This window comes from Anastrepha ludens, chromosome 4, assembly GCF_028408465.1.
Source record: "Anastrepha ludens isolate Willacy chromosome 4, idAnaLude1.1, whole genome shotgun sequence".
Classification (NCBI taxonomy): Eukaryota; Metazoa; Arthropoda; class Insecta; order Diptera; family Tephritidae; genus Anastrepha; species Anastrepha ludens.
The window spans coordinates 22,230,754-22,255,364 of NC_071500.1; the positions used below are offsets into that span (position 1 = coordinate 22,230,754).

At 37.6% G+C, this 24,611-nt stretch overlaps 1 protein-coding gene across 1 annotated transcript in view; it reads right to left on the minus strand.

Moving 5' to 3' along the window:
• The window catches only part of LOC128861028 (ankyrin repeat domain-containing protein SOWAHB), a 127,258-nt gene that overhangs the window by 53,701 nt on the left and 48,946 nt on the right, over positions 1-24,611 (minus strand). The window lies entirely within an intron of this gene.

Below are 24,611 nucleotides of genomic sequence, written 5' to 3' on the forward strand. Positions count from 1 at the left end.
CCGTTTTCGACACATTGAAATGCCAACGCCAAGAAGTCGTCAGCCAGTTCAATTGTCGTCCGCCACAATGAAATCATTCAGCGGACAATCACCAAATCACCATCCGTTCATTTCCAAGCAGCTCAGGTGATTTATTCACATGTCTGATTTGAATTGATTTGCTCGCGCGTCGGAGCTTCATTCCAGATCCCCAAAAGAAGCCAAACCAAAAAGGCAAACGGACAGACAAGCGACTCAGAGAGTACGCCGCATAAGTACGAGTATGTTGACAAAGCCAATGGATAGGCGCACAGTCGTCATTGGGGCAGGATTGTTCACTCACACAGGCGCCTTGGTGCGGTCACATTATTCGTCGTAAATCAGAGTGCAGCATTCATTCAATGGGAACCACAGCTCGGCTTGCTGTTAACTCTGGTGCGCACTAGTCGATTGATGCGCCGTTGATTGATGTGCCATGCCGCACAATTGACGTGCTTTCGTACAATTTTCGGCGACATAAAGCAAATGAAGAGAAAAAAATGAAGCGAATAAAAAAAAAATACGAGTATATCAATGGCAGTGGCAATGTGAGGCGATGCGTTGGGATGCAGTGCCTGGTGCACAATTGACCGCGTGTACAGGATCCACTCTTGAGCGGTGGCTCAACACTGATGTGATATGATGACAATTCCCAAACGAGACAAACGATGCGAGGCGCCATGTACGATCACCAGCACCGCGAACAATTGGCGGTGGTGATGCATTCATTTTGGCCGAGGCTGGCAATCACTGGATTTCTTACTCACTGACCGACCGATGGACTGACTGATTGGCTACTCTTTATTTATGCGCAAAAGCGTGTGCATATATTTTGCATTTCGTTTCGCAATCAATGTGAACGCGCGCAGATGACGATCACATTGAATGTAGATGATGATCCCGTTCATTGGGACTTTCAATGGTTTCGCAATTCCTTTTTGATTTTGGCAACTTGTAGTGACGGCAGCGATGTTGTCTATATTTGGTATTGCGGTATTGTTGGTGGCACTTGAGCGATTTCATGATTAGCTGCCACTGGATCGATTAGTGGATGTGGAATATGCGCATAGTTTAGTGGATATGATTGGAGTTGTTTTTTTGTTGAAGTTGAAATGCCGAAAAAAATTGAGTTTTTACCTGCGAAAGTTCTATAATCAAACCGGTTTCTATTGACATTTTACTACTTTTTTTTTCCTTGTTCACTCCACTCGGGAGCATAGGGCCTCAACAAGACTGAGACTGGCGTTGGTTTCGTTAATATATTTTGATTTCTGACGGGGTAGGTGATTAGCCTGCCGCTACCAGTCCTAAATAGTGGGAATGCCCACCTGACGTTGCTTAGAAACAAAGCCTTTTAACTGTTTAGAGCGCCATCTGTGTTTCAAATTTTCTGTCAGAAGGATCACACAGATAGTTGAGGACTTCGCTAAATTTGGTGTGTCTGCGCTATTACCGCGATTACCCGCTTCCTCTTGCTAGCGCCACTGATGCAATGTGTAACAGTGTTTTTCGTTTTTATTTTAGAAGCCACAATGCAAGTACTGCGCTGAATTTTGAGCGGGAGTAAGGAGTAGAAGGATAAGGTTTTTGGAGTTGAAGAATAATTCTTTTTTTTTTGTGTTTTGGTTTTTTAGAAACTAGGAATGTAGGAAAAGTGCGAGGACCGTGCTTTACGTGGGATTTACTTAATACTTAGTAATTTAGGAATTTCATGTTTAAAATATAAAATAAATATATAATAAAAAGGATGCTCTAAAGGATGCTTTAGCTTTCAATAGATTAAATAAATATGTAACGGAAAATTTTTTGCCAATTTGTTCATGGTCATAAGAACGAATTAGGTTAGCGGTTAATGTTCTTGATATCCTGCCGCAATTTTTTTCTGTTGCACTTCGAAAGTTTCACCTAAAAATTTAAGTAAATTTTTTTGGTTTGTTCCAAACTCTTAACTATAAATGAATGCAAAATTTAATACTCATTGGTGGGTATCGAATATTTATAAAATATAATTTTTTAAATTCTTTAAATAAAAAGAATTTATAAATACCCATACCAAGTGTCAATTCAAATTTTATTTGCGTGTATAAACAAAGAAATGAACGCGGAAAATTGCAGGCAAAAAGGTAACTTCCCCGACTATTGAGATAAAATAATAATTTTTACATAGTCATTTATTACTAGATGTGGCAAATAAATGGTTGTTCAGAATTCAGATACAAAAAAGACACATTACGAAACTCAATTCGGAAATGAAATTCGCTCTAAAGACTACTAAAAATGCTTTCAAAAGTAAACTTTTGTTGTATGTGAAATTTGAAATCCTCTCTACTATCAAAAATAATTTTTTTTGCATGTAGATATAATCAGTAAGATGCGGTTTCAAGAGCTATTTATTTGAAATCTGAAACTTTTAATTTCTGCCATCAAACAAATCCTTGATTGTTTTAATTTATTACATTTTTCATGTTCACCACTTTAAAATTTTTGGTATAAACAACATTCTGTAGAAAGAAAGTCACAAGATCAATGATTCAGTTGAATTCATAGCAAAGGAAACCATAGAACGCAAAATATGAATTAAATTCTCTAAATTACTAGCTCCTATTCAAAAGTGTCGCTTTTATTTGAAGTAAATGTAACAATCCCTGACGGACGAAATAAAAGTGAAATTAACCCGAGATTGACATTGCCACCCGGTAGCACGTTTATGGCTTTAGTGCCATATAAATAAGTTGACTTCAGTTTTATGACCAACGCTAGTAGTTCTTAGTGTCTGTCATTTAGCGCCAGCAGAATATAAGGAAACAACCAGAAATGCACAGACGCAAATGACACCAACGAGCCGGCGGTACAACTGGGCGTACCACAACCCTTGAATTCACAAGAAATCCTGACAAGTAATAATTTTCTTTCACGAACGAAAAAATGATGACTGTCTTACTGCTGCTCGCCTTATTGCCATAAGTCGCTGGTTTGTGCGGTTCAAGTATCAAATCCCAAGCGTGTTGGCTGCTACGCTCCGCCTTAAACGCCTAAATGGGACATCAAAGGAGTTGTGAATGATTTTAATTACTGTCAGCGGCAAAGTGCTACTGTTTAAGTATACCAATCTATGTACGTATGTATGTATGTATGTATGCATGCGTACATTTTGTTTGTATGTTTGAGGTTTGCCAAGTTGGCGAATTGTATAGTAGCCGCATTTGGCCGCTTTGTCGGTGTTCTCGGTCGCATCACTTCCGAGTGCTAATTAAATTTAACGACATGCCGCCACAATAACAACACTATCATATCAACAACAATTGCAGCAATAATAGATACCGCGGCAAAAGGCACTGCGGGGCAGACCAACCGACGGTTGGACGGACGCAACAAGCAATAAGCCAGTAGCGCACACGGTAGCATATGCAGAAGTATTGTATGTTTGCATGCGCATATGGCTACCTACATATATATGTATGTACATATGTATGTATGTATGCATGTATGTATGTATCATTAAAAAAGTGGCTACAGAAAATACGCACAACTGCTTCCACAGCCGCTACAAAGCAGTGATCGTAAAATGCATTTGATTGCGTTTCTCGAAAGGATTTCACAAAGGCAATTATTGTTTAGCACTGTCTCTCCCCTCCATTCCAGTTCAGCTGCCTTGACTTCAAACCATCGCAATGCTCACTCGATGTTCCCATTGGCTGTCATTTGATTGGTCGCAGGCCGCGGCTTGGACGTTGTCAGCGGCTACTGATGACTTTGTTGATTGAATTGTCTGTCTGTGTCGCTATCGCTTTTGCAGCCACACACCGGCAACTGCGCCGATATGATTGTAGTGGTGGTATTTGTACATACAAAGGTAATAATATTAGATTGAGTTCTCCGTCGGGTGACAATTATGCGCTCGCAAGTCTGAAATGCCGCATTTGTGAGACGCACCGACCGAGTTAATGAAATGTTGTTGATAGAGTTTTTATTAGCCATTTAATTGCTTGTTGAAAGATTAGGCGACACTGGTTTCTTGAGGGATAGCGACTTTGATTTTTGAATAAGAACATTTGGGTGGCAAACAATTCTGAAGGCAACTAAAGTGAATACGGAAGGAATATTAAAACCATGAGAAGTGGGGTTGAATGATGGATATTTTTTTTATTGTGAGAAGACATTTATAAACCAATAAAAGTCATTTTGCTACATAACATCTACTATTTGCTTTTACATTGGCGCTATAACTTAATAAAGGAGATTTTTAAGTAAAACAAAAATGTTTTTGCAGAGTTAAACGACAGAGGTTGGTTGTCCAATGGCATACATAAATATTTGTCTTGTGAGTTAGTACAAGAGCCGATAATTTATTTTGAGCTTCAAACAAAATTTTATGAGAATTCTAAGTGGTACACAACTATTTGTTTGGCAGTAGTTTTCGGAGAATTAAGGAAAACCAACCACGAAAAAGCGAATCATCGTTTACCAAGACAATGCGAGCTTTCACATATCGGCTCTCACAAGAGAGTTTTTGGGCACTCAAAAGATCGAATTAAAGGCTCATTTGCATTATAGCGCTTATTTGGTACTTAAATCATTTTGGTTTGTTCCCGAAATTGAAAATTAAAATGGGAGGTCGGCGTTTTGCAACGCCTGAAGAAGCCGTTGAAGGCTTTAAACAGCTCGACTTGGAGGTAATCACTTCTAAGTGGTAAAGTTCAAGCGAATGCAGAAGTGCATTGACTTCCACAGAGAATATTTTGTAAAATATTAAATCCATTTTCATTATTATTTTACTGTGTTTTCAATATTGGGTGCGAAATATAAAAGTCAATCTTCGTATGAGGCGCGGAACTCAAAAATGCCTACATCGGCCGTTTCATTACTATTTTCAAATTCTTGAAAACAATTTTAAAATTTTTTATTATTTTCAGGAAAGTAAAAAATGGTTGAATTTTCTTAATAATCAAGACTTTCTTTACATTTTAATTAATTCTAATTCTTCTTAGTTGGCGCGATAACCGCTTACGCAACTTTGACCGAGTTTAACAAAGCGCGCCAGTCGTTTCTTTCTTGTACTAACCGGCGCCAGTTGCAAACACCAAGTGAAACCAAGTCCTTCTCCACCTGATCTTTCCAACGCAGAGGAGGTTTTCCTCTTCCTCTGCTACCACCAGCTGTCCACCGCATGTCTATGTCGTCGTAAAGCTCATACAGCTCGCCAACGTGCAAGGTTAGGTGAGGTTAGGTTTGGCAGCCGCATCGCACATAGAGACAACGATGCCACTTAGACCACGAAATGGGTGCGTTGTGAGCCGCGGGGGCTGGGCTACATTCCCCTCCACTTATTGAACCATTCTGAGCTTTTGATAAGCAATTTTATAATACTCTTGGACAGACATAGATTTAGCCTTGGTCATGTTTGCATAGCAATTTCACAGGTGTTACCGCTAATCCACCTTGATTTGCAGAACTGATTAGTGCGTCCTTAATGAGAAGCTTACAATCTGCGAGAAAAAGTTTCGCTTGAAAAACACTACAGTGATCCGGTAGTCTAATACAAAGCTCTTCGCAAAATAACCCTGATCCTACACCGGTGTCTATTTTAGATCCGTCCGTGTAGATCTTAACGGGTGTGTTGGGTGTTGGATCTTCTTCAAGCCATTCCAGTCTAGAAGGGATTTTCATTAGGAAATTCCTTTCGAAGCAAACAATGGGAGGGTGATAATCACAATCACTGCAGAAGAGATCTAGAGGTGGCAGATGTATTATAATATCCAAAGCCATGGATGGCGTGGTTTTCATGACGCCACATATTGCTAATTCTGCTGATCTCTGCACCTTATTCAATAAATTAGAATAGGTTTTTTCTGCACCACCAGACATCATTTCCATGTAGAAAATGGGCCTGACAACAGCAGTATAAAGCCAATGAGCAACTTAAGTTCAATTCCCCAAGTCTTACCTAAATCTGTCTTACAGGCATAAAAGGTAGGTTCGCTTTCCTGACTCTTTCTAAGATGTTTGACTTCCAAGTCAGTTTCCTATCTATCTGCAAAGGTCCAAAAATCTTCCGCAGAATATTTCTCTCAAGCACTCCAAGCGCCGCTTCAGTGGATGTTGTCATCGTCCACGCTTCTGCGCCATACGTTAGGACGAGTGGTAGTTTTGTTCGTCGAGAGAGGAGTTTACTACTAATTTGCCTACTTAGTCCAAAGTAGCACTTGTTGGCAAGAGAAATTCTACGTTGGATAAATTTTTCCCTTAACACAGGGTTGCCCATATTCGACGGACCCATGTGATTTTTTTTTAAATCCGCAGGCAACAATCTTTGCGTCAATTGAATCTTATACGGGAATAAATGCAAATCAATGCGGATAATTCGTTGTAAAGTGGTCCGAGTAATGCCCAACTGCTGAGAACGTCGATTTTGGGATGCCCTTGGCGACGTCTCAACACTCGCCCGTACAAGAGCAATATTCTCATCCGATCGCCTTGGTCGGTTTTGATTTGGTCTCTTTGGATTAGAAAGGGTATCACCAGTCGAAAACCTTTCGTACAAACGTTTAATGGTGTTCTTAGAAGGCGCTCTTTTCACATTATTTAATTTTTTATACGCACGTTGAGTTTTCACAATTGACTTCTTTTGTTGAATGTAAATTCAACAATTTGGGAGCGCTCGCGTGGCTTGTACTGTTCCATGGTAAAAATCTGCTTGAACTGACGCTTTCAACGTGGTATGTCATTAAGCGATCTGAAGTCTCTGTCAAAAGATACAGGGTTGCCAGATGGGTCCGTCAAATATAATAATAAATTTCAATTAATTTTCATTTTATAATTTAATTAATAATTTACATTTAGGTAAAAACTAGTTGACTTTTTTAATAATCAAGCCTTTTTTCAATTTTTAATTTTATTTTGAAACTCTTGGATAACATTTCCGAATTGTCATTAATTTGAGGGAAGTAAAAAATAGTCGAATTTTTTAATAATGAAGACTTTTTCACTTTTTAATTAAATTATAAATTTTCACTTCATAAATTTTCACTTTATAATTTAATTAATAATTTATATTTAAGCAAAATGAATTGACTTTTTAATACTCAAGACTTTTTTCCACTTTTTAGCTTAATAGCACACATGCACACACTTTTTAGAGACTTCATTTAAGTAACTATTTCCCGTTTCAGGGCCCCGAATACGCTTGAATGCGTTAGCGCTGCGGGTTCTTAAGCCTTTTTCAATATTCGCTTGTAATTATTTGGTGTTTGATTTTTTCCCTTAACGATTTCGTGAAGCTTATTTTTCAGTAGAAGTGCATTACTACGTTAAGTGGCCTAATCAAAATCACATATTTTTCAAATTTCATGATGGAAATATTTAGTTTGAAAGATTCTCTAAAACGTTTTCACTCTTTGCTTACTGGGCGGGGAGCAACTCAGTGAAAAAAAATGCATTCACATTCAATGGTGAATTCATATCTTCGTAATTAAGCTGGTAAGCCCTGCACATCTACAAACATACATCTATCTAAATACATGAAACGATTTATATTCATTTTCGAATATGCGGCATAAGCAAATATTGGAATGTGTGTTAACATCGCCTAGTCAAATATTGCATTCATAAGTGCCGAGAGCTGAGACTGAGTTGTTACTATCAATTAGATGAGCTACATGCACTCATTGCTCGTTTGGCCCAGCGTTGCCGCGCCCACTTTGCCCACTTGCGTGTTAAGCACACAAAAGCCAGTTCATCAATGCTCCCGCCCGTTCGTTCATTCGTATGTCCGTCTGTCTATCCGCATGTTGATGCGGATGAGTTTGATTTGCATATGAAATTACAATTTCGCAAACGTGTATTCAATTTCTTTTCGACATGATTACTCGGATGTATTGTAAAATATCGCAAAATCCCTAAGCAAAACAAGACGAACGATCGACCGAGCAGAAAGTAAAACAAAAAAATGTGCAGGCATGTAAATATGCAGATATTATTACAATGACTGGATGTAGTTAGGTAAAAAGTAAGAAAATGCTAAAACACAAATGAAATTGACTAAAATTGAAAGCAAATTCGCATATGGGCAGATGAACGGAAATATTTCACTATATGAGTGAATGTGGTTGGGGCAAAAAAAGGTGGGCAAATGTAAATGGACTAGTGGTAAAATAGATTCAAACAAACACACAAACCAATATGCTTTGCAGTTTTCTATGACTCTGTATATACTCGTATGTATGTGTGTACATACATTGCAGAAGTTAAAAAAATCATTCATTGACGCCATGTTATTTTCGTAATAATTTAAAACTTTTTCATACACTCCGTCGTCGCTGTTTTGGCCATGCGCCGGTCAGTTAGTCGGTCGGCCGATTGCTTGTTTTTCAAAGTTTAATTAAATTTCTAGTTAACACGCTGACAGCCAATCGACACAATGTTTGCCTATGACTCTGGCATTGAATACTCGTAAAGTGGATGTATACAAATTAATACATACACACAAACATACATACGTACATATGTATGCAGTACGAGAAAATTGGCAGTACTCGCATCATGACCAACTGTATGCTAATAGCATTAGTAACATTCGGATCATCATCCTTACCATCACCATCATCATCATCATCAACATTGCTTTCATCGCAACCATCATCGACCTTCTCAAGCCGCATAACGAGCTACAGTTTAGCTCAGCTGAAATGTATCGCTTTTTTATACATGAATTTTCATGGAGTAAATTTCGAGCGGTCGAATGGTTCGAAAGTTGGGTCAGTGTAGGGTCGTAACTTTGTTAGGAACGCATGCAGATTTTCCATGCTGCGCTTGATGACCATCAACTTCACATGACGAGGAGTTGTAACGTATAACTGCGAGCGTTGACCAACTGCCGTCGCTGTCTATTACAAAAACAATTTGGAAATCCTCACCTCCACTTGCCAGCACCACCAATACCAGCGACAGTTAGTTATGCCATATGTACCTATGTACTCGTATGTACGCAGGTTTTGTACACAGCAGCTTATGAAATGTAACAAGTTTCGAATTAATTAAAAACTTCGACATTGCTGTGTTTTGTAGTTGATCTAATGCATATACGTATGTAAGTGTGTGTACAAGTAAGTTTGTACTCTCCACAGCGCCCAGTTTACATGCATACGCATCAATATGTATGAGTCCACACCCATTTTTTCTACTTTTCTATTTTTGTATTTTTCTACTTTTCTTATTCGTGTATTTTGGTATGTTTCGGTTTTAGTATTCGTATTTGTTTTTTGTTCAATTTTGCGTTTTAATTCTATTGTTTGCAGTTATTCATGCCCAACCATAAGCGCGTGTGGGGTTGCCGGCTTAGTCATCTATGTTAAAATACTCGTATATTGGATGTAAAGTGGTTTAAGTAGATAATCCGGAAAGTCAATCTAAGCTATGCGTTTTAAATTAATACTAATAATACCAGACTCAAGCTGCTCCTCCAAATTGTGCAGTGCATCTTAATGTGGCAGCACCCAGATGCTTTTCTGATAAGAGTTTTCATACCTAACTCATGCCTGAATTTCACCCGATATTTACGAATTTCGCAAGTTTGTTTGTGATATAATATTTTATGACACCGTACTGAGGATCGAACTCTGAATCTATTGTAGGTATGCCATTCAAAAACATACTCAGCTTCATTCCATTTGTAATAATTTTTTTTATTATCTTCTGCCTCACCGAAAGACCGAGCAGCTAGTGTGCTCTTTTTTTTTAAGTTAGTGTAATATTTTATATTTTTCTAATAAATACAGGGTGAACGATATGAAGTGTTACCTATTCAAAACACCATAACTTTTTTGTGTGAAATTAGGTTTTATTAATTTCAAAGACAAAATTGTTCAAAAATGATTACAATTTTAACATAGGTATATTCACTTTAGGTCGATATGACCACCTTTTGCCTTGACTAGAGCCTTCAAACGGTCAAAAACTGAGTTGCATGCTGCACGAATGTGATTTTGAGGTATTTTGGCCCATTCTCGTATAATCGCTTTTTTCAGCGCATATTGACATATTTTTTAGTCCTCAGATTGCTCTCCAAAATGGACCAGATGGAATAGTCCATCGGATTTGCATCTGATGAATTCGAAAGCCATTATGTGGACGAAATGAAGTGTGGATCATGATTTTTTAAGCATTCTTGGTTCACACGAGTTTTATGAGACGGTGCCGAGTCCTGTTGGAACGTGAACCGAAATGTTTGCATGTCTACGGCTCTAAAGCAGCTTTAAAAACATTTTCCCGATAATAAGTCGCTTTCACTTTGACACCAGGCTCGATAAAAACGATTGGAGAGCGTCCATCAGCGGTCACTGCGGCCCAAACCATTACTGGCGATGGGAAATTGCTTCGAGTGGCCATAAGTAGGCTTAAATTCTCGTATGAGCGTTCGGTCAAGTAAACACGATCGTTTTGAGTGTTTATGAACTGCTCAATTGGAAAATTTTTGTCATCGGAAAACACAATGTTAGGAAATTCCCCACGTTCGTACAAGCGCAACAAATCCCGTGGATTTTGTTCAAGTCGAGCCTTAACTTTCCGAACCATTTCTGGCGTTATTGCGGTTTTTTTTGGTCCACCTCCATAGCGTTTTGCAATGCTACCAGTATCATTGTAGCGTTTTATAGTGCGATACACAAACTTTATTCACTTTGAGGTGACTGAGCTCACGAAGAATGGCTGGTTGTGATTTTCCAGCCAAATATAACGCAATCACACTATTACGTTTGAATTCCATCACAGAAAAAAAAATTCAACAAAACTGAGGCGCAAATGCTTTTGATGGCTTATAAACAATACGTGGAACTGTCATTAGAACAATTTTGACGTTGATGTCATGAGCTGTTTTACAGATACAAGCAGTGTGAAGTTGGTAACACTTCATATCGTTCACCCTGTATAAATGATTAAGTTATTCACAAGAATGATAGAAACAAGATTGCGCCCATCAGAGAGAGCGTGACGTCACGTTTGCCAAGTTGTGTAGTGTTGCCAACCAATTGCTCTTCACAATAAATATAGTCGAAAAATTTTTAAGTTTTGTGTTTGTTTCTTTTTGTTTTTAATTTAAAGCTACCGAAACTGTAAGTTAAAAAAACTATATTATTAAACAAAAGAATGTTAAAAAAGGTCACTCTGAGAAGATTTTAGTGCTAATGCAAATTTATTGATTGTTATAAGGCTTGATATTTTGAAAGTGCAAAATTTATTTTTTTGCTCCTTTTAAGTTAATGCAAGAGTATTAAATGTACTTCTCTCAACTCTTCTTAACATTGAAAACCTTTTTAAACATTTTAAAAAGCGTTTGAATTTACTGAATGCGAATTAAAACCATATATGTAGGTGTAATCGTTTCGTCGGGTCCTCAATCCTTAGTGGGACATAGGGCATCAAGAGGTGTATTCATAGTAAAAATAAGCAAAAAAAATGCTAGAAAATACTGAAAAAAACATAACGACATTTTTACAAAAATAGTACATTATCTTGTTACATAACCTGAAATAGAGCAAATAAGTCGTTCCCTTAACAAAAGAGTTTATTTTAACAAAAAAACTGATAAACTAAATTGTACATATCCATAACACATTTATTTAAAAAAAAAACGCACATTTTAAAGACACTTTGTCACGCACACAAAGTTCTTTAAGTAATTCAATACAAATTTGGTATTTTATTGTCTTTAATTGGGCATTTTAGCGCGTTTTTATATCCAAAGCTAGGCAACACTGCAGTAGCGAGAGAGATTTGACTGCTGAAAGCAGAACACCAACAACAACTGCAATCGCGGGCAATGCGACCAGATGTTAAAAAAAGTAAAGCTAAATAAACCTATGTGAATTATTTAATTAATTTTTAAAAAATGTATATTTTACAAAATTATAAACATTACTTTTAATTAGAACAGGCTAGAAAAATGTCATGAAGAAATAACTAAAACTCCGAGACTAAATAGCAGCAAAAATGCTAAATCAAGTTACGAAAATGGTAATCTGGCCACGCTGGTGCTAAAAAGACGTAACTCATTGTCAAATTCGCTGGGAGCGAAGTAACGGTACTACGATAGGCGCCATCTCATTATTCTTTCCATCATGACTTATTCGGTAAAAACGCTGCGAACTTATTCCTCAACTTAATACTATTATTTCGCCGTAGTCGAATGGGTTGGTGTGTGACTACCATTCGGGAGTGCGTAGCTTCGAATCTCCGGCATGAAAATCGAATAATATTATAGAAAAAGTTGTTTCTTGTAGTACTCGCAAACCTCCGAGTGTATTTTTGCAATGAAAGCATTCGCCGTTCGGAGTCGGGTTAAACCTGTAAGTCGCTCCGTTTGTGGAACAACCTCAAGACCCACAACACAAATAGGAGGAGGAGCTCGGCCAAACACCTAACAGAAGCGTATGCGCAAACTACTTATTTATGTTTTTGATTAAAATAATAAATATATGCTTAAAATTCGTATGAAATAAATTCACGGCAAAAATTTCAAAATGCCATTCAAATGCATAAACATTTCAGTCACTGTATTTGTATATATTTATACACATACATATGTATGCGTTTGTTGTTGTATACCCCGCTCTTTTCTCAACGTATTACTTTTTTCAATCTTTATTTCATTTATTCACTTTTGACTATTATTTTCAGTTATTGTTGCACATATTTACATGCGTTAGCAGCTCGTTTATCCGTTACACCAGCAACCTGGATGGCTGGTCACACATTTGAACGGCATTTTTGACCTGGCTTAGTGCAGTTCGACATGCGGGCAAATTGAATTCCATGTTATTCCAACTAGCAGTGTTTCTATTTTCATTCCTTTTGCCCAATCTATAAAAGGGGTGGGCATTCGTTCAAATTAAAAACAACTGTTTTTATTTTCTTTTGTTTTGAATAGCCAGCTTTTCGCCATGGTGTTGGCGGCCAATGATTTGATAATACTTATATGCATTTTTACTCATCTGCCATGATTTGAGCACGAGGAGTAATGATCAGTGAGAAATAGAAAACACTATAGTCAATTTAATTGGTTTTAAAAGTAAGCCATACATAAATTGAATATAATTTTTATTTCCAACCGTCCTTTATTGTTTAAATATCCTCCTATGGACAGTTGCTATCGGCTGCCAAACGTGAAAACCACTAAGGAAATTACACTGCACAAAACCTATAACCAAACTGAAGAAAAACTATGTAGTATTATCAATTTTTATTTTCACTTAATTGCCGTAATTTTTCAATAAAGTTGAAAAATCTCTTAAACCAAAAGGGTCTACGCGACCACCACTGAAGCTGCGACCATGAGCTGACACTCCGATGAGCCTGTGCATGTGACAATCTGACAAATTAAATACAAAATTCTTGTAGTTCACGTTGTTCGACAACTTTCGAAGCAACAAAATGTGCGAGCCAAAGTAGAAAAAAATTCAAACGCGAAGAAAAATATCACGTAAAAAATTGTTGTTGCTGTTCACAACAAAATCGTGTTGACAATTAATGGTGAAATATGTTTTTTTGCATTTCTTTTTATGTTATGGTGACGCCTTCGCACTTCAAAAAGCCACAACAACAGCGGTGGGCGGTCACTAAAAATGTTCAAAGAGGTTAAATTATACAATTGAAATGGAAAAACTCAATGAATTGCTTAAAAATAAAAAAACACAGAAAAAAAATTGCTTACGAATGCAAAAGTTTTGGAATATTCTGCCTGATGACAAACAATAATTTTACGATCCCGCGCACGGACGTCGCCGAATTCAGGAAAACATGACATTTGGACGCGTTGCGCGATAAGCTGCGCTTCAAAAGGACCATTGGCGGAAAAGGCGGCAAGCGAATGACATTCACAGCCGCTGCTAAAATGTCAGCGTATGTAAATTAAAAGGATTTTGGCGGCATTTACGCCAACCTTGCACTTACATTTTGCACTTTTTCAGAATTCTACGATTTTTTTGCAGCTCTTTGTTGTTGTAAATATTATTGAAGAACGAACGAGACAACAATTACGTACACATGTACACTTATATGCACGCATACATATGTACACATGAAAGTAATATACATATGTAAAAAGATTGCTTGTTGTATTTGTGTACAATCGCTAATACATGTGTTCATATTTGTTGTATGTGCATTTACCGTCACCGCCCGCAACACGTGTCTTCAGCTTGTTACACTTAGGTTAATTTTTAAGAAAGAAAAAATAATTATTTAAAAACAAAAAAAACAGAAAAGAATAAAAAAAACGATATGAAAAAGGGAAGAACCCAATTTTAAAGACATGATGAAAAACACATGTTCGACAAGGCGACCTTACATCGATTCAGCAGCGCTGCGACTCCGCTTCACAACCGGGGTTTTATGCAGCTTTAGATTATAAGTATTCCTGGCCGGCCGCAACGTCCGCTGACCCGTTTGGATGGCTTTGTTTTTGTGGTGGATGCTTGCATTCGAAAAGGAAACACAAAGAACCGCTACGCCCACGAGACCGTCGGCTTGTGTATGGTAGAATATTTGTGAAGGCAATGCGAGCGGTGATGAGGTAAATTTAATTTTTATTTTTTGTTGCCTCATCTGACAATATTTCAATTGAAATTAGCAAACGCTCATTAAAATTAGAGCTTGTATGGAATGTTTACTTTTTTCATACCAGGGAAAATGCTAATCATGTAAAAGTACTTTGTATTTTGTGCAGTTTGTTTTTGTTCTTTTGTTTCATGCGAGAAAAAGTCTTCGCCGGGCAGAGCGACGTGAGTGGAGGTATGAGTTTTTAAATAGAAGTTTTGAAAGTATTTGAAGTAAGTGATTGTATATGTCCATACGTATTTCAAACCAAGAAAGAAGTGATTGAGGTTAGAGATGAGAAGGGGGGGAAATATGTACATATATTATATTGTTTCTTCCCATACCGTAGTAAACTTTCTAGTCCGCCCGTCTTGAATTCAATTTCCTCCTCTGATTTCGGTTGGAATAGAACAACTTATTAACTGTTTAATTCTAAGCGTTTACTATAATTCGATGTGTGGTTATTAGAAAACGAAGCTGACGTTGCAAAGCATTTTTTCTTCATATACAGGATCCGGCACTCGAAGTTTAATCAAATAAAAAGGCCATAAATTTAGTTTGGAAAATTACTTTTATTCAATTCAAAGTAAAAAAAGTGTGAAAATAATACAAAATTAAGAATCGATTTACTTTTGCTCGACATGACAACCTTTTTCCTTGCCTTTTGGCCTACTCGCGGACAATGGCTTTTTTCAGCGCCTCGAGATTGGTGAATCTTTTAGTTCGAACCTTGCTCTCCAAAATGGCCCAAAGAGAATAATCCATCGGATTCGCGTCTGGTGAATTTGAGAGCCATTGTGTGGACGTTATGAAGTTCGGAACGTGGTTTTTTAGCCATTCTTGATTCACTCGAGCTTTGTGAGATGGTGCCGAGTTCTGTTGCATCGTCCATGGCCTGCCATCGAAATGCTTGTCTGCCCACGGCTTCAAAGCTACCTCGAGAATATTTTTCCGAAAATATTTCGAATTTATCTTGACGCCAGGCTCGATGAAAACGATTGGAGAGCGGCCATCTGCGGTTACAGCGGCCCACACCATTACCTGTGACGGATGCTATCTCCTGGGGGCCAATCGATGATTCAAATTCTCGTATGAACGGTTGGTCAAATAAACTCTATCGTTTTGGGGCTTTACAAATTGTTCAATTTGAAAAATTTTCTCGCCAGAAAACACAATGCTCGGAAATTGACAGATTTCGGCCAAGCGAAGGAACTCCTTTGCTCTCTCAAGTCTGTCTTGTTGCTGCTTTGGTGTGAGATCATGCGCTTTTTGGTCTGGTAAGGCTTGACTTTGAGATCATTTTTCAGTACGCGGCGCATGATACGGTTAGATATTTTCAGTTCTTTCGCCATTTGATTGGCACTTCGTCGGGGATTTTGGTCAAGTCTCTTCTTCACTTTTTGAACCATTTCACGTAACGTTGCAGTCTTTTGATGACCATCTCCATGACGTTTCGCAATGCTGATTTTCTTTTTTCGCGTTTAAAATCTGCAAAATGCTTCCGCGCGCTCGTAAACAATACTCTGGACTGTCATTTAGCCAACTAACAGTCAGCTTGTGCTGATCAGCTGCGTGAGCGGTCTGAAGTAGGTTACACTTCGAATGCCGGACCCTATATAGATTTTCTTATTGTCACCCGCAATACATACTCGTACACAGCCCTCCTATGCGTAATATATGTGACTGAAAAGTCGAAGGCCTAACACATACATGGCACCAGTTTTATTGCATTCACCTCTTTTTCAGTTAGCCCTAACCTTGAGATTTTAAATTGTCATGATATTCTATTGATTGGTTCGAGATTTATGACCTAAGAGTGATGGTACTTTTGCTAATTTCAATGCAATGGATCAAAAATAATTTCGTGTTTTAATTTCACACGGATTCTGGATGGGAAAAAATACAGTTCAAGCGAAGCAATGGGTTGAAAACTGTTATAAACACTTCGCTCCATCAGAAACGCGATGGTTTGATGGCATCAAGCGTGGTCGTAGAGACACCGATGATGCACAACGTAGTGGACGTCCAAATGAGGCGGTAACACCAGAACACCTCAAAAAAATCCACAAAATCGTTTTGAGTGAACGAATCGTGAAGTTGAGTAAGTTAACTGAATTGCTTCGAATTGCTCCGACATCATCTCCAATGAAGAGATTATCGCTGAAACGGAGACCTCTTTTGAGGGGCAAAAGATAAATTGTTCTACAAAAGTGGTATTAAAATGTTAGAGCGGCACTGGAATGATTGCGTTGTTCTTGATGGAAATTACGTTGATGAATAAAGCTAATTTTGAACAAAGATTTTTGTTTTAGTCCATGTGTTAATAGCTCAAAAGCCATATGTATAAATTTTTTTGACATTTTTGGCGATACATTTTTGATTATCCTTTTTAGATAAAAGTACGCTTGAATATAAATATATAAAATAACTATCGATGAAGGAAATATGACGTTGACGAAAATTTAAGCCATAATCTCTGGCTGAGATGAACTGCTTCTTCCGAAGTATGTATATGCTTTTCGTATTCCACGGAAACATTTCCAATATTCCCCCAATATCGCTTTTAAAATATAATTTCAAAGAGGCTCACTTTAGTGTTGAGAGAAGCACGACCTAAAAACTTGTATTTTCGATCGAAATTTTTGGTATTTAGTAATTTCGGCCATTAAAAGTTGTATACTCTACACACTGTCTTTTTATCAATACAATTTCCCTCCACTTTCCATGTTTTGAAAATTTATATTGCTTCTCAAATAAATTTGTAAGGAAATACTTCGTAAAATGTGTAGGCCGACAGCAATGGCTAATTAAAAAGTTTAACAAAGCTAATAAATTCATAAAATTCAGCCCTTAAAAATATTGAGTGGGTTTTTGAAATATTTGTTTCTTTTTTTGTTAATTTTCAACCACAACCACCAAAATATTTACATGTGTAAAAAATCCATAATGATCGAGAATGCTACAAATATATTAGCTCATATGAAACCAAACATCCATAAAATAGTTGACTTATGCAACTTAGGAGTTGCCCTGTCTACCAAAATACGGCCACCCTCGCCACACATTTACATTTAAATTATTGTCTCTCAATTACAACACTGCCCGTTTTTAATTTTCGTTTTTACGCTTTATTACAATTGTTGTTGCATTTCACGCCGATAAAGAGGCGCATAATTCATTTTTTACACCGAAACGACATCACCGCCGCCACAACCACTGCCACCACATCACACGCTGCAACTCGCAGCATAACTTTCGAGGGACCTGCTTGCGCAGAAGATTTATGACATTTTGGGGGAGATATTGCCTGCCTGCGGTTTCACTTCCCCACAATGGATCGTTTATGACAGCTCATATTGAATTGACTAGTTACGCACATATTCATATGCATACGAGTATAAGCATATGCTGGAGCACACGTACGCGTACATCTCGCTTGATGTGGAGATTTTTGTGTAGAATTAACTAATTGGGCTACAAATCTCTTGTTCCCGGAAATCATACGCATTGCCTACGAGAAACTGAATTTTAAATGCACGAGTATGTTTGTATGTGTGCAAATTTTACTATGGACTTGACGGTTGCAATTTATAAATGCAAAGAAATTGCAATTAATAAGAAGTTGCCGCTGCAGTGAAATGCGCGAATTATGCGGCGCTTGCAATTCTTCGAATCATTTGGGATTGCAATGGAGCGGAAATGGGTATAAATCACTTTTATGCATTTCCAAGTATGAACCCGGAGAAATAAATTAGTGTCAACAGCGAGTTGCTGCTTATACTTCCATGAGTATTTATGGCTGTGTGTAATAGAGTGTTGGAAGAGAATCCTTTAATTTGCGATGGGTTTATTATGGATATGTTATTGGTGGCTGCCAGAATTTGAAGGTTTTACAAATTAATTTGTGCGAGGCAAATAACGGTGTAATAAATAGCACTGATAAAAATATAAGTTTAATAGAATTTGGTTAAGAGGAGAGTTTCGAATATCCAGTTAAACACTATTAACTAAAGTCTTGGCGGTATAGCGCATGCAACCTTAGATTTAAACATTGAGTGAGTACTTTTGTTACTTAATCTCTTAAATTTACGGAGCTTTTAAACATGGACTTAAACTCCTTTCGATATTTAAGATGCCGAAAAGCAGTCAGCTAATTAATTCTAGACAAAAATTTAGGTATAACTCAGCCAGAACTCGGCAGATGACCAGTAATGAAGATTTGGGAACACAGAATTCAAAGCATAAACGTTGAAGTAAGCAAACGAAATTTAACGTAAAAGAGAGGAGACTTGTTTTCGGTTTAGCGCTACTTGGTGACATAATATAACTAAGTGCATATACCGATCAGGACTTAGTCAGACCAATTTATTAACCTCTGAAATGTCGCCGGGTAAAAAAATCAATCGTTAAGGAAACATCAACTGTGGACATCAAGAAATATCACATATTTTTATGAAATTCCCGAAACAACCGCCTGGTGACGATCTAAGTGAACAGATTTGAGTTCTGTTTTTATTTTTTTTTTACGTTGCCGTATCTGTGATTAACATTCCTACCAAAATTTCACCGCCATTGCTCGGCATTTGTAAAACTTACGCCCTTTGCACGCGTTTTCGAATTTTTACAGTTTTAAAAATGGATTTGAATTTGCAACAATGAGTTTGTATTAATGTTTAATTTTGGGATTCAATGGTGCGAAAACCTTAGAAATGTTGGGAAAGTGAAAGAAAAATTGATCAATAACCGCAAATTAACCATAAGATAACTGGCACAAAACTTAAATATTGCCTATCGGTCCGTTCAGGAGTTCATAGTTAATGATTTGGGTTTCCACGCTAGTGCTGCAAAGTTGGTCCCACAGAACCTGAATTTCATACAACAAAGGGATCGCATTGATATCGCCCGAAACATGATTTCCAAGATTGAATCCGACCTAACATACATCAAACGCACCATTACGGAATACGAGACACGAGTTTATTAGCACGACACACAATCTCAGGCGCAAATCAGGCGAGTGAGCGGAGAGCTCCTAATGAACCAAGAACAAAAAAAAACACGTCGTTTTCGGTCTAAAAAAGAAGGAGATGCTCAGGGTTTTTATGGATTAAATCGGATGGTGTACAATACTACGAATATTTGCCGCAAGGTCAGACAGTTAATAGGACTATTATTTGGGTGTTATGAAGGGTTTATGTGAAGCAATTAGCAAAACAAAAAAAAAAAAAGATTTGTGGGAAAACAACTCGTGGACCCTGATAACGCACCGTCGCACAGTGCGATCATCACCCTTGAACTTTTGACCAAGAACGAAACGAATATCATCCAACAGCCATCGAACCGGGGAACCACTTTGGCGTTTTAACAGTCGAAAAGAAGTCATGGAAAAATCGAAGATGATGGCAATACCGAAACGAAACGAGTTCCAGAAATGTTTCGAGACCTGGATCAAATGCTGGCATACGTGCGTTGCAATTGAGGGGGAGTACTTTGAAGGCGATAATATCATTTTCGAAGAATTAACTTGTATTTGAGTTTTCTGAATATATTCAGGAAACTTTTTGATCCAGGTGGTACGCCATCTGTTTACCAAAACTCCTACCAAGTAAAAAAAAAGGATTTAAGAGCTGTATGGTATTTACAGGATGGATGGAAACAGGTCAGCGGTCAGGCTACCGATATAGGGGGCATTTTAAAGAAGACGCAGGTGCGAAATTTAAAATATCCAATACCAGCGTAAAATCAGCCCTCTTATAAGAATCGAAGACCTGGCTTGTCTCTGAGCACATAAGCAGTCGCCTTCAAATGCTCGTAAAAAAATGCCTTAGGATCACTTTATATGACTATTTTTTGGCCAAGAACCAATGTTGACCTTTTTGCGGATTGACTGGACTGGAAATAGTTTCCGTAGGAAGCCGGCGTAGAAGACACCCATGGCAAACTTGGATGCACACAAACTTCCATGAGACCTCTTCCACCGCTACCTAGGGCGAAGACATTTAGTGACTGACAGAAATCAGCCTTTTAGTAGTTTTAAGTTTTTCTTGAGAACGTCATCTTAAACTATATATTATCAAAAAAAAAAAAAACGCAAAAAAAAATTGAAATTCAACAACAATAACGTAATTCTGATAGAGATCTCCTTGAATTTGAGAAACTCTATCAAACGATTGAGGAAATCGATGGCATGCTTTGCCTACACGCTGACGCGTAATTTCTGAGAAAAACTGAGCAATGATCAAACAACCAGCAGGTGATGGTGACACCATTCACTACGAATTTTGAAACTATTTGAAAATCGAAATTTATAAGGGCCTTTGGTATAAAGCATGACGACTGGTATAAAGCAAGGGCCTCAGGGGGACTAAAAAAAGTTCGGTGGTATTTTATATTTTATTTTTTTTAACATTTTTAAAATGTCACTAGTTTTGTTATAGTCTTACGATGTTTTATTTAAAATTTCAGAAAAATCGGATGGAATGGAGGTGAGAAAACGTAAGTTCTACCATTCGTAGTCCACAAACACTCACCATTCCCCATCCCCTCCCTTTCTCCCCTTTATTCCTTCACCCTCTCGCAATGGTATCACAAAGGATGAACCAAAGTTTTTTCGTCCAAGTGGGCCCTACTCTCTGGGCAACCATCACTACCTAACCTAACCTAACCATTGACGCAGCAGGAAATCCGTTACTCAATACCCTACGGCTTTGAACGTCAACTTAAGCCTTGGAAATGTTTAATGATTTCCAAATAGCATATAAAACGGACACTCCATCTCTTTAGACTATTTGAGAGTAGTATCAAAGATATCACACTGGTCAATTTTCTGTGGAGGACGAGCCTCGAGGACAGCTAAAATCATCGACGATATAAATGTGGGCCTGGTGAATCGAAAAATTGACCCACGAATAACACAGGAAATGATATGTAGTGAATTGGGGCTTAAATGCTATGGCAGTATCTTTATTACACCAAGGAATCTGCTCGATGGCTTTCAAGAATTTTGAATGAGAGGTAAAAAACGAAAAGTCTAGCAACTTTAATATGATTATAGCAGGTGACGAAGCTTGGTTTTTTAAGTATGACCCGGAAACCAAACAGCAGTTCATGGTATGGAGCCCGGAAGGAGTAAATCCATCTGTGAGCGGCAGGCAGCAAAAGTTAGCAATACAAGTAATGGTCTCGGTTTACTTCACCAGGGCAAAAAATTTTTGCTGCTCTTTGGCTAGATTCATCTCAGACTGTAACTACTAAAAGTATACTGCAAACTGCTTACCAAGAGTGTTCAAAAATTTACTTCAGAATAGAAAAAAAACGAGAAACTGCGCCGCTACTTCTTACACCACGATAATGCGCCGGATCACACAGCTGAAAGGACAACTAACTTCACTGCGCTTTCTGGCATTGAATAAACTAGTTCATCGCCATATTCTCCGGATCTGGAGCCGTGTGATTTCAGGTTATTTCCAAAAATGAGGGGAAAAAAATTGAGAAGAAATGTGTTCGGTAGCAACGAAGAGATAATAAATGCGGCTAATGGCGAACGTAAGAAGGTGTAAAAACGCGATTTGAGAATTATTTCCAACAGTGGATTTACAGATTAGAAAATGTATTGAAATTAATGGCGGTTATGTGGAGACAATACAAGATAATGAAGATTAAAAATAATAAAAATGTGTGATTTTGTCAATGAAATTTACTGAACTTTTATTAGTTCTCCCGTATGTGGGTAAACGAAGTTTCTGAAGCTTTTCGCATAGAAAATTTAAAGCTGTATTTGATGCATCGAAATATTTAAATATATGAAGAGGTGACTTAGTTGTCACTATTATCGGAGAAAACTATTGTAGTACTAAACACATTTTTTCTAAACTGAACTCTAATACTTTGTGCTGAGACAAATTCTTAAGTGAATCCGAATGAAATTAGTGAGTGGACGAAATTCCGAGCACTTGTGAAGGCATCACCAAAACACCAGAAAGAGCTGTGCGCCCTTCCCAGTGAGGCAGATGGTTGTACATATGATCTACATTTCCATTGATTTAAGAGCATTTTTTGTTTCTTTTCAAACAAAAGTTTTTAAGGCGTGCCTCTGAGTCTGTTACAGTAGCCATATGTAGTAAAAAGCAGAAAAACGTTGTCGTGCATTTTTACTTATTGGCGCCAGACTGTTCACCTTTAACAAAATCACATACCCAGCTATATCAACATACACGCACATACAATGTTTGCATGGATCATTGACAGCTGAGCAATTGTCAAGTGACCGTGGCCAATGAGATCATTTGTCAAATGTCAAAAGAGAAATATGAGCGTGAATGTGAGACAGCAAGGCATTGAATACGCATTATAATAATTAACAAAAAAAGAAGGAAAAAAAGTACTGAATGTGCACAGTAATGGACGTTAATTTTTTATTAAAATATATTTCATTCTACAACAAATATATAAATCCACTATAAGACTTAAAAAAAATTCGACAAATTTTCAATAAAATCTCAAACCTTTTAATCAGACTTTTTAAATTAGAGCCCATTAAATTTTAGTATAATAAGGTTCATAATAAATAAATGGCTTAAAATTTGTAATAATTTTATTCCGTGAGGATGTTGCGCATTTTCTCAATATAAGGAATGCATGACATTTCGAGACAATTTTGTAGAAAGAACTTATTTATTTCAAAGAAGCCAAAACCATACCGCCCCACAAGTTTACTCCCTATTATCTCCCAACTAATGGGAATTTGTTTATTAAAAGAATTTCCCCCATAATTTAGCAAAGTCAGTTGATTCCATTGAACAAATGCACCCTCTCGTCGAACATATAAACAAAGCTTTCGAACGTAAAGAATTTTGCACAACAGCTTTTCTCGACATTCCTCAATAGAGAGAATATGGCGCAGTGGCCTATTTTACAAATGAAAAAAAAAGCTCTCCCAATTTCTATAACTTCATAAACTCGATACTTTTTTGTCAAAGGAGGTGATGAAGTAACGAATCTCCACAAAATAAATGCTGGTGTGCCTCAAAGCGCGGTCCTAGGTTCATATTATTAGATCACATGCTTTTCACGCCTCCCTCATCACGTGCCCTAATCGGAATATATGACGATGTTACAGCTGAGCTAGCTATTGATAAGGACACGAACAAAGCATCTCTAAAACTGCAAAAATGTCTCGATGACACTACGCAATGGCTATAAAATTTGCGAACTAAAGCGAATGAGACTAAATTGGTTCAAGTAACATTTACAACCCGACGTGAATACTGTCCTCCAGTAAGCTCATGGCATCCAGATCTTAAGTATTATACAGGGTGAACGATATGAAGTGTTACCAACTTCACATTGCTTGTATCTGTAAAACAGCTCATGACATCAACGTCAAAACTGTTCTAATGACAGTTCCACATATTGTTTATAAGCCATCAAAAGCATTTGCGTCTCAGTTTTGTTGAAGTTGTTTTTTCTGTGATGGAATTCCAACGTAATAGTGTGATTGCGTTATATTTGGCTGGAAAATCACAACCAGCCATTGTTCGTGAGCTCAGTCACCTCAAAGTGAATAAAATGTTTGTGTATCGCACTATAAAACGTTACAATGATACTGGTAGCATTGCAAAACGCTATGGAGGTGGACCAAAAAACCGCAACACCGCCAGAAATGGTTCGGAAAGTGAAGGCTCGACTTGAACGAAATGCACGTCGAAGTGGAAGAAAAATGGCCAAATAACTGAAAATATCGCTAGACAGCATTCGAAGCATATTGAAAAATGAGCTCAAGGTCAAGGCTTACAAGTTCCAAAAAGCACACGATCTTTCACCTCAGCAAAAAAAAGTTCGGTGCGAAAGAGCAAAGGAGCTGTTGCGCTTGCAAGAATGTGGCGAATTTCCTAACATTGTGTTTTCTGATGAAAAAAATTCCCAATTGAGCAGTTTATAAACACTCAAACGAACGTGTTTACTTGACCGAACGCTCATTCGAGAATTTGAGCCTACGTATGGCCACT